Source organism: Lissotriton vulgaris, unplaced genomic scaffold (genome assembly GCF_964263255.1).
Source record: "Lissotriton vulgaris unplaced genomic scaffold, aLisVul1.2 SCAFFOLD_265, whole genome shotgun sequence".
Lineage (NCBI taxonomy): Eukaryota > Metazoa > Chordata > Amphibia > Caudata > Salamandridae > Lissotriton > Lissotriton vulgaris.
In genome coordinates, this window is record NW_028243230.1 from 205,904 (window position 1) to 220,561 (window position 14,658).

Below are 14,658 nucleotides of genomic sequence, written 5' to 3' on the forward strand. Positions count from 1 at the left end.
AAAGGAATGCTGTCATTTTGTTTGCCATCAAACAAAAACTAACCCAGGTAAATGGGGAGAGGAGTTGGCCTCAGGGCTAGGGTGGTTGACCTCGAATCTGGGGAATTGGGTTCGAGACTCGGCAATGACGCTGAACATCCTGTTATTCTGGTCAAATCACTTAATCTCCCTGTGCCTAAAAAAAAGGAATGCGTCATGTAAGGCAAATGGTGCTATGTAAAGTGCTCTGATACCCGATTCGGGTCAAGTTTGCGCTATATGAAACTCTATAAAATAAAATAAATAAAATCCCATTGGAAAATGAGATAGAACATATACTAAAAAGCACAATTCCTAAAACTTGTATAAGAAGAAGAGAGTCATTTGGTGACACACATCAATCCTAACAAGAAAAGATTTATGGAGCTGTGTTCCTCAACAAAACAATCGCCTCAGATAGAGTACATATTGCTTATCCAAGGAGATACATTCGAGATACCTGTGGGTTTGTGAGTGCAGAGCTCAAAACACTTTCCGCATCTCCTCAGCGCAGAAAAGTTTACCTTTTTTTCGATAGTCTGTCAACCTGACCGACTTTTCCCAATCCTGATCAGATGATCCAAGCCCTTCACCCCTGTTTGATGAATTAGTAAGCACCTTCATTTAATTTCTTTATTTTGTACACCTAGAATGTGCCACACACAGAAAGAGGGAAAAACGGAGAGAAATAAGGCTATTCTCCTCATTGCGCCTCCTTAACGCAACACCTAGGGTGGCGTTAGAACCTGACGCATTCCCAGGTTTATGGATCCTCGTAAATCTGGTAATGCTTGATACCATGCATGTTGCAGCAACACCCATGGAACATCCTTTTCACTCAGTGTACTGCGTGAAAGGGGCACATATTTACAATCCCATGAAATACCACGCAAAGAGCCTTGTAAATATGCTGCTGCAAATTGCGCCACCAAGTGACGCTTCAGCGGCGCAAATGTGCCGCTAGGGGACTCCTAAATGAGGCCTCTAGATTATAATAGCTGGGTTTTTCTATTGCAGCATATACTGAAGGCATTTGTAAGTAGAAAGGATATGACAAAGTTTTATTTTTCAGATAAAAGTGCAGCTCCCGGAACCATTTTGGTCCAATGATTTAATCAATAAGGAAGTGGTGGGAATAGGTGTGTGTGCATGCATGTCTGACCTATTGCTATACACTACGAAGATCGTACCTTAGACAGGGTTGGCCCTGGAGTGCTTCAAGTTCTCCACAATATACCGAACACCTACAAGGACTATAATGCTAGTATAGGAAAAAATGTCATAGCGGAGGTAATGCTGGTACATGCATTTGTGTCTCAATGTCAGTAAGTCTTCGCAGCCTTTATTGCAGCATTTTGAGGGTTCTTTTTCTGTTTATATGTTAGACGTGTGTGAGTGCTGTTGTGCAGAATATGGTGCCATTGTTCAGTAGCAAGTCTGTAAAAATAACATCTCTGTTCTCTCGGTAATGCGCTCTAACATCCTCTTTGGATAAATCTGCATTTCACAAAAACCCATAAAACATTAAAAAAAAAACATGGAAATTACATTTCCGCCCTCCCTCGTGGCATACAACAAATACTGATGTAGAGAAGAAAATCATTTTACACGTGATCATCTGCATCCTACAAGAGAGAAGAGGAGAAAAATGAAAGGAGTTACAAAATCAGAAAAAAGGGGGCGTGGCTTGGCCGGCGATCATGGCGGTCGCGTAGAGCGCGAGCTCAGGACCAGCCTTTCCATATCCTAAACGAATATCCTTGCCCTGAGCATTTTCTGGGCTTTCTGCAGGAGGATTCTGGTGCGGGACCGGTGCGCTACACTCGGTAGCAAGATCAGCCGGGGGGGGGGTGCGCCGAGGACGGCAGAAACGATCCCGCAACATCGCGGGCCCCAGCAGCTCCGACGAGGCCTGCAAAGCCGGGGCCTCGATTTTGGCGTTGCCCGGATCGGACGCGGCTTTTGGCGGCGGCGGTGGGCGCCGTGGAGTGCCAGAGCCTGGCGGAGGGCCTGGAGGTGCTGACCGGGGAGAAAAAGGAACCCCCCCGTGCCCTGTGGCAGGTACGCCGGTAGCCATTGGAGTGGAGCTTGGTCTGGAGCTGCCTGGGTAGACACTGGAGGCGACATCCCTTGAAGCAGCTGCCATTTTGTGCCGTCCTATCTGCCCTGAGAGCCCGCGGCCGGGAGATAGCAGCGGGCTGGTGAAAGGCCCTAGCGGGAGATGGGGGAGCGCTCGGCTTGCCCTACTTGATGAGAGCTGCCCGACGCTGGTCTGGGCCCCGCACGGCCGAGAGTCCCGGCGTGGAGCAGACGGACCCGGCCTGCCCGATATCAGAAGGGAGGCACAGCGTAGTCCTGCGGAGTCGTGGTGGTGGCGGTGAGTGGAGCTAGCCCAGGGAATCATTGCCTCGGGGGTCAGATCGGTCCCCGGTGGGGAGGACGGGCGGCGCCCGGCTCGGACGGGGGCCACAGGTGGCGAGGCCCCCGGAATGGTCCTAAGGCAGTCATTGGTGGCTCTCGGTGTGCGCGAGCCCTGAACTGTGGTCTGGCGCGCTGGGACCCCTGAGTGGAGGAGGACGGGGGCCGGTGGCTTGAGTGTGGTGCCTGGGATGGTGCCTCGTAGTGGACAGCCATAAGTCATACCACAGACTGCTGCGCCTGGCCCTTGAGGTGCGCCCCGGTGCTCAGGGGATTCACTGTCCGAGACGCCCTGGAGTATCACACTTGCTTGGGAGTGCGGGGTGTACGTTGGAGCTGCCTGGACATTGTTGGCTGGCGGCGCCTGCAGAACGCATTAGCTTGAGGCTCTGTGGTGCTCGGACCCTGTCAGACTAACGAGAGACTTGGGGTGTTGGATGCCACGCCGGGGCCGCCATTCTGCGTTGGACGGAGGACTGCATGCATCTGACCTACACGGACTGCCCAGGACTGTGAACGCACCTACTTAGGGAGCTACTACCGCTGAGGGCACGGAGAGATGACGCGGGGTGGGGCCGGAGGTGGCCAGGGCAAGCAGGGGCGGATGGACAAGTATACTGGGGCTGCGGGACCTGGGGGATCCCAGACGCCCGCGCCGGCACCTGACAATGCGGCGCTGCTGGCAGCCATCACGCAATCGAGGGATATGCTGGACGCTAAAATAGGCGCAGTCGGTGCCAATGTCACCCTTCTCCGCCAGGACCTGCGGAATGCAGTGGAGCGAATCACTAGCGCAGAGACCCGTATCACTGGGGTTGAAGATGACGTCTCCATCCTAAAGAAGAAAGTAGTGTCCATGGAACAGATACAGAAGGGCCTGGCCATGAGGGTCGAGGATGCTGAAGGGCGCGCTCGGCGGAATAACCTCCGCTTCGTAGGTTTTCCGGAGGGTTGCGAGGGAGACAAGGTCGAAGACTTCCTGGCGCAATGGTTGGAGAGCTGGATCCTGGCGGACACGTTGTCCCGCTGATCCGTGGTGGAAAGGGCACATCGGGCGCTCGTGAAGAAACCCCCTGTGGGAGCGCGCCCACGGCCGATCATAGCCAGATTTCTGAACTACTCGGATAGGGACACCATCCTGCGGCAGGCAAGGCTCAAGGGCGAACTACTGCACGACAACGCCCATATCCTCATCTTTCCGGACTATACGAGATTGGTACAGCAGCAGCGTCAGTCGTTTCTTGCGGCCAAGGCTCGCCTTCGTCGCCTTAAACTCCAGTATGCATTGCTTTACCCTGCGCGGTTGCGGGTGAATTACAAGTCCCGAACACTAGTCTTTGATACTCCGGAGGAGGTTTTCCACTGGACAGATGAAACTGTGAAAATTAGGGTCAACACGGCTAGAGATGGTGAGTCGGACTCCTCCTCCAACGGAACTGCCCGGGGGGGCCTCAGAAGCAGGAGTCGGCGCCGTGGAAGACAGCGCTCAAATAGGGGCTCTGTCGTGATCGTGACGAGCTGGAAGGCTCGAGTAAGGAAATATCGCGGCAGCACTACATCTCCCAGAAAGCTCCAGGGCGAGACGAAACAGTCTCCGCCCCCAGAGAGAGTATAAAAACACTTCCGTCACAAACCCAAGTTGCTTGTCAATCCTTCCGGTTACCTGATCGTGTATGGACCTAGCCTTCGTAGAACTGTGAATGCGCGGACGCTTGCCTTCCCGCTTTGGACGCCGAGAGCAACGGGTGCGCGGACGCTTGCCTTCCCGCTTTGGACGCCGAGAGCAACGGGTGCGCGGACGCTTGCCTTCCCGCTTTGGATGCCGAGATACTTTGGATATTTTCGTAAGTAACGATCTGGTCTCCTTATTAGTTAGCACGGCCGTGCTGCCTGAGAGTAGGAAATTGATGCCAACGAGTTTTGTATGGTATATCTCTCTTTACCTATCTCTTCCGAACGATATCCTTTTTCGATAGTGACTAGAACTACTCGAAGGGGAAAATCGCCTTTCTACACCGTTGGTGTAGCTAACAGTGACTAAAACAGAACCCGTTTACAGCTTGAATCCGAGTCCTCGTTAATTCCCGACTTTGGGGACAAATCAAGCGGTAATCAACCGTAAGTGAATCCTTGGTTAAACTTGTGTATGTTTGCTTGTATCCCTTATCCTCAGAGCACTACTAACCTGTGTTCTTGCATTTACAGACCTTGTTGTGCCTTGAAGTCCTCCGTTGCCATAGACCAGATCTTGAGGGGTGTCTTCACAACAACCTTCCCGGCTTAACTCCCCTTCCCTTTACCTGGAGGACTACCTGTCTCCGGTGCGTACCTCCACCGGAGAGGGTCAGTGTTATCGGGTATAGGGAAGACTATCTTCACTCCGTGGTCCCTGCTGGCTAGACCCCTAAAGGTTAGTGGCTTGTGTTTTGTTCTCTTGTGTTGTTTATCTGCCGCTAAACCTTGACAGATTGACAAGCCCAAGGAAAAAGACCAGCCTGGGCCATGGATACTAATGCTGCCTTGACCTCGTTGCTCGAGGGATTTAGTGTACTCCAACAAGAAGTACATGCTTCCCGAGTGGAAAATCAAGAGCTCAGAAAAGACATGAATACCATGCGTAGAGAAGTCGCTGGTATGTCCCGCAGAAATCCCGGGGGTGGGTCGTATATTAGAGAAGCTACGCTTCCTCCTCCTGGGCAAACCCTATCCCAGCCATCAACCCCGATAGCTTCAGGGGGGGGGTTCTTTAATCCCCATGCCGTACCTTCATCCTCCACAGACCACAATCCTACAGTGCACATCATCCAGAATACAGGAATACCTTTGGCTGCCCCAGAGAGGTTTTACGGCGATCCTAAGAGGTTTGAGACCTTTTTAAACCAGTGTCGTCTCCACTTCTTATGCAAACCAGCCGTGTTTCAAGATGATGCCGCAAAGACCGCATTTATGATGTCTTACATGGGAGGGAATGCGGCGAGCTGGACTATTCCGTTGATGGAAAAGAACGATCCCGTTCTACATCGATTCCCAGACTTTTGTACAGCCTTAAGGAAACTTTTTGATCGCAAAACTCATATGTTGTCGTTAGACAAAGAACTCCTGACGTTGCGACAAGGGTCACAAGATCTACTGGCGTACATCACCTCATTTAATCGACTCTTAGCCGAAACTGACTGGCCGCAAGAAAAAAGGACCTCGTTGTTCTACCAGGGCCTTCGGAGCGAACTGAAAGATGTCCTGTCACAGGTAGTCCAATTACCCGCTACATGCGAAGAACTCATCGACCTCACTGTACAATTGGACCATCGGCTCCTGGAGAGGAAAGGAGATCGAAACAGGGGTGATGGACGCGGATGGTATCCGAGATTCAAGCTCCCCTCCGAAGATCACACCAAAAGCGTCGATAACGTGGAACCCATGCAGATTGGGGGTATTCGAGGTCCTCTAACGTCGGAAGAAAGAGAACGACGAAGAAAGATGAAGCTATGTATGTATTGTGGGAAAGGGGGCCATTTTGTACGAGAATGTCGAGCCCGGACCCCACTTACGGACAAAACCCTGGGACCAAAGACTACTGCAGCCAGTGGATCCCGTGAGACGGCGGAAAACTAGAACGTCCAACCCCGACTGAGATCTCTGGGATGGACCAACGACCAACAAGGATCTCCAACTTACTCGCCAATACGATGATGCCTGCTGTGGCACACATGAATTTGCCTATCTCTCTGTGGACTACCCAAGATCACTACATTCGGATGGATGCCTTATTGGATTCCGGGGCCACAGGAAACTACATGGATATTGACTACGCCGATTCCTTGGGGATACCATGGGAAAAGAAGACAGAACCTGAACAGGTAAAAGCAGTGGATGGCTCCATTTTGTCTTCTGGGCCGGTGGTTAAACATACTCTCCCTTTGAGAATGCAGCACGGAGAACATAGGGAGTTTATACAATTCGATTTGATAGCCGCTCCTCAGTTTCGTGTGATCCTAGGCATGCCCTGGCTTACGTTACATGATCCAGTAGTGTGTTGGTCAGCTCGTACCATCACCTTAAACTCCTCCTATTGCATGGAACATTGTTATACCCCTGTCGAGAAAGAAGACCATGAAGAACGACCCAGTCTTAGACACCTGGCTGTGGCTTGCTCAGAAACACCTCTCTGCAGTACGACAGAACTCCCAGAAATATATAACGAATATCGTTCTCTGTTCGACAAACACAAGGCCACCGGGTTGCCCCCGCACAGGGTATATGATTGTTGCATCGAACTCCTCCCCGGAGCCTCTATTCCTTGTAGCAGGGTATATGCCCTGACGGAACATGAAAACGTCTATTTACAGAACTACATTGAGGAGAATCTTGCTACGGGATTCATCAGTCATTCCACTTCCCCTGCTTCGTCTCCCCTCTTCTTCATCCCGAAGAAAGACTGCGCAGAATTACGTCCCTGCATCGACTACAGAGCACTGAACAATATCACAGTGAAAAATAGATATCCCCTTCCTTTGATTCCTGTCATGATGGACCAAATAAAGGGAGCTCGTTACTTCACCAAATTAGATCTGAGAGGGGCCTACCATCTGGTGAGGGTGAAAAAGGGGGATGAATGGAAGACCGCGTTCCGCACGAAGTTCGGCCTATTTGAATACAATGTAATGCCCTTCGGGTTATGCAACGCTCCTGCGGCCTTCCAATTCTTTATGGACGAGGTGCTCAGGGGCCTACTGGATACCATCTGCATGGTATACATAGATGATATCCTGGTATATTCCAGTACTCTCCAGGAACACGAACACCATGTCAAAGAAGTGTTGAGTCGTCTACACCAACACCAGTTGTTCGCAAAACTAGAAAAATGCCTCTTCCATGCCACTGAAGTCTCATTTTTGGGGTATGTGATAAACGCTAATGGGTTTCAGATGGAGAGTGGAAAGGTGGAAGCCATCACAAGTTGGAAAACTCCTCAAGACGTGAAGTCGGTGCAAAGCTTCCTTGGTTTTGCAAATTATTACCGGCGTTTCATCAAAGACTTTTCTAAAATCATCCATCCCATTTCCCATCTATTAAAGAAAAACGTTCCCTTCAAGTGGGGAGAGGAGGCAGAACACTCTTTCTGCATTCTAAAGGATAGCTTTACCAAGGCCCCTATCTTGAGACATCCTGATGTACAACTTCCTTTCATCTTAGAAACAGATGCTTCGCAGTACGCATTGGGAGGGGTACTTTCGCAACGCCACCCGGAAACGGGACAAATCCATCCAGTAGCATTCTACTCCAAAAAACTCAGTCCAAGCGAAATCAACTATTCGATCACTGACAAAGAGTTGTTGGCGATTAAGAGAGGGTGTGAGGAATGGAGACATTACCTACTGGGGGCACGACATACCATCGAGATCTACACGGACCATCGGAACTTACTGTTCTTAAAGACTGCTAAAGCGCTGACTCCCAGGCAGTTGAGATGGACTCTATTCTTCTCAGATTATGATTTCGTCATCAAATATCGGCCAGGCCCACAAAACGGAAAAGCCGATGCCCTCTCAAGGAATCAAGACACGCAAGAACCCCTTTCAGACATTCCTGAGGAACCAACAACCATCCTTCCTGAGAAATTCTTCCCAGACAACACCATCGCCTTGCTCACATCCAGTGATTTCCTCGAGGATACCAGAGTGGCAGTAACAGAGATCGATGTCCAGGCTTGGTTAACGGAAGATCCTCAAATGAGAACACAAAAAGACGACCTCCTGTACTACCGACATGCCTTATATGTGCCGGACCCTGGGTTGCACATGCAGGTGCTCAATTGGGCACATGACTCTGTGTTGGGGGGACATTGGGGAGTGTATAAAACTATAGCTACCATAGAACGTTCATTTTGGTGGCCGACCTTACGAAACGATGTTAAGAAATACATACGGAACTGTTCAGTATGCACGCAAGGAAAAGCAAAACACAACAAACCTTCGGGGCTGTTACGCTCCATTCCCATTCCTCCTGCACCCTGGCATACGGTCTCGATGGATTTTATAGTCGAGATGCCCTTATGTCAGGGAAAAACTACGGTACTGGTGATAGTAGATCACTTGACTAAAATGGGACACTTTGTACCGCTGGAGGGTCTGCCAACATCAGCCGAACTAGCCATGATTATCTTACAACACCTCATCCGAGCGCATGGTATCCCCAGAGTATTCATCACCGACAGAGGGTCCCAGTTTACTTCACGTTTTTGGAAAGCCCTTTGCGATTCCTTGGCCATAGACGCAAGACTCTCCACGAGTTATCACCCTCAGACAGATGGCAAGACAGAGAGGCTCAACCACACTCTCGAACAATACCTACGTTGTTTTACATTGCAGAACTCAACGGATTGGGTTACCCTCTTGTGGTTAGCTGAATTCACCTACAATAACTCTGACCACACTACACTGGGATGTTCTCCCTTTTTCTGTCTGTTTGGGTATCATCCGAACATTCTCCCCTTCGAATGGCCTGTTACGACCAATCTACCCAGCATCCAGGAACATCATGCCCATCTTCAGGCCATACAAATTGACGCTAAACATCACTTGGCTGAAGCTCAAGCGACGCAGAAGCGGTGTGCCGACAAGAAACGCACTCCTGAACCTGTCTACAAAGTGGGGGATAAGGTATGGCTTTCCACAAAAAACATTCACCTCCGGGGAATTAACAAACTCAAACCTAGATATATAGGTCCCTATAGTGTTGAGAAGGTTATCAACCCTGTGGCCTTAAAACTATCCATTCCCCAGAACTGGAGGATACATCCAGTGTTTCACGTCTCACTACTCCTACCCTGTCATCTGGACACAAGATTGCCCGTCCATCCTGCCCCAGTACTGGTAGACGGTCTGGAGGAGTATGAGGTGGAAGAGTTGTTGGATTCTCGGATCCATAGGGGTAGAGTGCAGTATCTGGTGAGCTGGAAAGGATTTGGGGTAGAAGAGAGGACATGGGAACCAGAGCAGAATTTGCACTGCCCTGACTTGATTTCGCAATTTCATCAGCTGTATCCAGGAAAACCGGGTCGACCGCCGGGTCGGCGATCCTCGAGAGGGGGTTCTGTCGTGATCGTGACGAGCTGGAAGGCTCGAGTAAGGAAATATCGCGGCAGCACTACATCTCCCAGAAAGCTCCAGGGCGAGACGAAACAGTCTCCGCCCCCAGAGAGAGTATAAAAACACTTCCGTCACAAACCCAAGTTGCTTGTCAATCCTTCCGGTTACCTGATCGTGTATGGACCTAGCCTTCGTAGAACTGTGAATGCGCGGACGCTTGCCTTCCCGCTTTGGACGCCGAGAGCAACGGGTGCGCGGACGCTTGCCTTCCCGCTTTGGACGCCGAGAGCAACGGGTGCGCGGACGCTTGCCTTCCCGCTTTGGATGCCGAGATACTTTGGATATTTTCGTAAGTAACGATCTGGTCTCCTTATTAGTTAGCACGGCCGTGCTGCCTGAGAGTAGGAAATTGATGCCAACGAGTTTTGTATGGTATATCTCTCTTTACCTATCTCTTCCGAACGATATCCTTTTTCGATAGTGACTAGAACTACTCGAAGGGGAAAATCGCCTTTCTACACCGTTGGTGTAGCTAACAGTGACTAAAACAGAACCCGTTTACAGCTTGAATCCGAGTCCTCGTTAATTCCCGACTTTGGGGACAAATCAAGCGGTAATCAACCGTAAGTGAATCCTTGGTTAAACTTGTGTATGTTTGCTTGTATCCCTTATCCTCAGAGCACTACTAACCTGTGTTCTTGCATTTACAGACCTTGTTGTGCCTTGAAGTCCTCCGTTGCCATAGACCAGATCTTGAGGGGTGTCTTCACAACAACCTTCCCGGCTTAACTCCCCTTCCCTTTACCTGGAGGACTACCTGTCTCCGGTGCGTACCTCCACCGGAGAGGGTCAGTGTTATCGGGTATAGGGAAGACTATCTTCACTCCGTGGTCCCTGCTGGCTAGACCCCTAAAGGTTAGTGGCTTGTGTTTTGTTCTCTTGTGTTGTTTATCTGCCGCTAAACCTTGACAGCTCGCGATCGGGCTCGGTCGCCCGCAGAGACAGTCCTCCACAGGAACAGCAGACTGATGGAGCTGGATGATCCGGGACTATGAACGTGATTCAATGCTTACAGGGGAGGTAGATGCTCAGGTGCACTGTTGCTTTGGGCTGGGAGCCCTTCCCGGTCTGAATGGGTGGGTGGGAGTGACGGCCTAGTTCCTATGGGCTGCCTTAAGGGGATCCATTGGAGGACGTGGGGCTGGATCTCCCGTTGGGGACCAGGCCGCGATCCGACCGCAACAGGTGCTTCCATGTTCGGGAGGTACAGGGTGGGGGGAGGATCGGGGGGTTGGGAGTTGGGGGCTGGGAGTTGGGGTTGGGGGGGGGGTGTGGGTATGCCTTGCTTCTCGTTATTAGCCATGTGCTGCACCGGATGTGCCTTGGGGACAGCTGTCCCACATGTGATAAACTGATCAAATGTCTGCTGTCCGGGTGGAAGGGCGGGTAGGCCCTGGTTCGCTGCGAATCTTGAGTTGGAATGTGCTGTGAATGCTGGACAAAGTTAAGCGGGGGGCAGTCTTTCAGTGTGTCAAGAGAATGGGAGCAGACATTCTGTTCCTGCAGGAGACCCATCTGCTGGGCACGAAGGCCCTATGCCTCCAGCGCTCAGGGTTCACGCATGCATACCACGCGGGCTTCTCGAGGGGCTCAAGAGGAATGGCAGTCCTTATTCATCGGAGAGTACCGTACATACACAAACGCCTATGGACGGACGCACAGGGCAGGTACCTCTTTCTGAAGGGCGAAAGTGGAGGGGATAGCGTGATTCTTGGCAGCGTGTACGCTCCGCCGCCACTACAGTGGTTATTGGTGGAGCGGCTATTGTCCCTCTGGGGTACCATGCCGAACGCCTTATCCATTGTGGGGGGAGACTGGAACGATGTCCTAGATAGGAGCTGTGATAGATGGCGGAGTGGGGTGGTGGCACCGGCGCAGGAGGGGGAGGGGCCCACCACTAAGCTGCATGCATTGACGGTAGGTCTTGACTGGACAGACGCATGGAGGTATAAACATGGGGCGCGTAGGGACTACACATACTTCTGCGCAGCACGCAATTCCTTCTCCAGACTAGATTATATTTTTATCCCCAGAGCGCTGTCCCACAAGGTGCTGTCAGTGGAGATTCTGCCGCAGGCGCTTTCAGACCATTCACCGGTGGCCGTCACAATCAGCGTGGGCCCGGCCAGGCCGCCGTTTTGGTGGCGAATGTCGGCCTGGCACTTGTCGAAGGACGACTATAGGGCGCACATGATGGTTGACATAGATCGCTACTTGGCTACGAACCTGGGCTCGGTGGACTCCCCGACTGTCCTTTGGGAAGCCATGAAGCCGACAATACGCAGCATGGACATATCTTGGTGCGCTGTGGCGCCGAAAAGAGAGAAGCGTCAAGAATTAGTGCGGTGCAAGGCTGAGCTTGTGGCGTTGGAACGTAGGGGTCGGGAGGAGGATGGCGGGCCCGCCAGACGGCAACTGACACTGGCGCAACAGCAATATGCCACGGTCCTGATGGATGAGGCGAGGCAGGCCTGGCTGGCCATCCGCAGTCGGATTTATCAATGGGGGGACAAATCGTGCAAGATGCTGCACCGCCTATGTCAGGGCATCATGCATGCTCAGCCGCTGCCCCGAATCAAGACCCCGGAGGGGGAGCCCCTACTTGAACCCGTAGCGATAGCGGAGAGCTTTGCCGGATACTACGAGGGGCTGTACATGCCCAGGGAGTTTCTGGAGGCCGAAATGGTCCAGCGCTTTATAGACTATCTTCCCCCGAGAGCCGTCTCAGATGAGGTACGGGAACTCCTAGACCGGCCCCTGACAGATGAGGAGCTGGGTGAGGCCTTGGGCGAATTGAATCCGGGTAAGGCGCCAGGTCCCAATGGATTTCCGAGCGACTTTTTCCTGCCGGTTCTTGGTCCAGCTAGGCCCGCACTTTCGGCGGGTACTGGAAGAAGCGTGCGAGAGTGGGGCGCTCCCACCAGACTGGCGGCATGCTGAGGTCGTAGTCTTCTTGAAGCCCGGGCGACCCCCCGAAAATCATGCGTCCTATCGCCCTATCTCCCTACTGAACACGGAAGCGAAGATCCTTGCGAAGGCCCTGGCCACTAGGCTCAAACCCTATATCACAGACCTGGTTCATCCAGACCAGGCGGGGTTCATGCCGCAGAGGGCCACTCGGCACAATATTAGGAGGGCCCAGGTCGTGATATCTGCCTGGAGGCACCTCGGGGAGCCAGCGGCACTGTTCCTAGCGGACATGGATAGGGCGTTTGACTCCCTGAGCTGGACATATTTGTTCGCACTGCTGAGGCGCCTTAATCTAGGTCCGAGATTCCTGACGTATGTGCAGCTACTGTACACCTGTCTTACGGCGTCGGTGTGAGTTGGAGGGGCAGTCTCCCGATCGTTCCCGGTCCAGCGGGGGACGCGGCAGGGCTGTCCCCTTTCCCCATATCTTTTTGCGCTAGCAATGGAACCTCTCGCGGCGTGGGTGCGCATCGACGCCCAACTTGAATGCTTCCGGTGGTCTTCGGACCATACTGATAGAATTGTGTTATACGCAGACGATGTGCTGTTCTTTCTTACTGACCTGGACCGTTCTGGACCGCGACTTATGCGCATACTTCAAATCTTCGGTGAAACCTCTGGCCTCTACATGAACCAGAGCAAATCTACACTTTGGACATTGGGTGGTGAGCGAGCGATAGGCGACTGGGCGTCGGGTCTCCAACTAGCGACGGATGGGTTGAAATATCTGGGAGTGTACCTAACTGAGGATGCGGCATTGTCCCACGATCACACGTGAGGACTTGAAGGTATGGACTAAGATGCCATTGTCTATACTGGGCAGGTCTGCCATTTTTAAGATGGTGGCGCTGCCACGCCTGGTAGATCATCTACAAAACCATCCACATGTGATCCCGGTCCGCTGGTTCAGACAGTTAAATTCAGCACTTAGCGATTTCTGTGGGAGGGGGGAGCGGTGCGCGTGGCCCTGAGGACGTGCTTCCTGTCCACATACACTGGGGGATTGGCTACGTCGGACATACTCTCATACTACCAGGCGGCGCATCTCCTGGTGTTGAACGACTGGTGGTATGGGGACAGGGGCGACCCGGCATATGCGGTAGAGAGGATGCTGATGGGATCTGCTTCTCTACATGCACTGCTGTATTCGGCGCCGCTCCGGAGGTCTCTTCCCGCAGCCACACAAGTGATTTTTTGCGTGTGGAGGCAGGCTCTGCGTAGGATGGGGTGGTGGAATGTACTTACCCAGGAAAACCCTCTCTGGCGGAACAGCAGACTGCCCCAGTTGAATGCGTTGAAGGGCTTTCAGGGGTGGGATGCCATAGGTATCTCTACCCTCGGAGATGTTATGTCAGGGTGCGCCCTTAAATCATTCACAAACCTGCAGGAAGAATTTGGGATGCCTCGCACCCAGTTCTTCCGCTACCTCCAGTTTTGCCACGCCTTGGCGCCCCATCTGGTAGGCTTGGAGCAGCTCCCTGAGTTTAGCCTCTGGAAGCCAAGATTTTCATGGGGGAACTGCCGGATAAGAAACTGTTGCGCATATACCAAACACTGGTGCGCCACTGCTCGTCGGATCTACGTGGCCTTAGGACTACATGGGAACGGGATGTTGGAGAGTTGGATGAGGAGGACTGGGTGGAGGTCCTGGAAAGTCCAAGGGGGGGCAGCCATATCCACGCGCCTGCGATTGATTCAGTTCCGCTACATACATCGCACGTATTATACCAGGCAGCGCTTGTGGAGGGCGGGCATGATAGCATCCCCCGAGTGTCTTCGCTGTGGGGCGGAGGTAGGCACCCTGCTGCACATGGTCTGGGAATGCACAGCGCTGCGAGGGTTCTGGGATGGGGTACATCATTGCCTAGCTGAGGTTCTGGCCTGGGATTTTCAGAAGGACCTCAAGTTAGCTCTATTGCATGTCATGGCAGTGGTGGGGGGCAACCGCTACAAGCGCCACTTATTGCTACTGGGCCTCACACTGGCAAAGCGCGATATAGCTAGGGAGTGGAAGGCGCCTCGGGCCCCGTCACGGCCGCCTGGAAAAATGGAATGGACTACAATATGGGGTTGGAGCAGCCCGTGTTTGTGGCCAGGGGGTGCC

General features: G+C 52.4%; 1 protein-coding gene across 3 annotated transcripts in view; it reads right to left on the bottom strand.

Moving 5' to 3' along the window:
• Positions 1-14,658, bottom strand: part of LOC147668661 (uncharacterized) — a 60,750-nt gene that overhangs the window by 25,444 nt on the left and 20,648 nt on the right. The gene's annotated exons all lie outside the window — the stretch shown is intronic.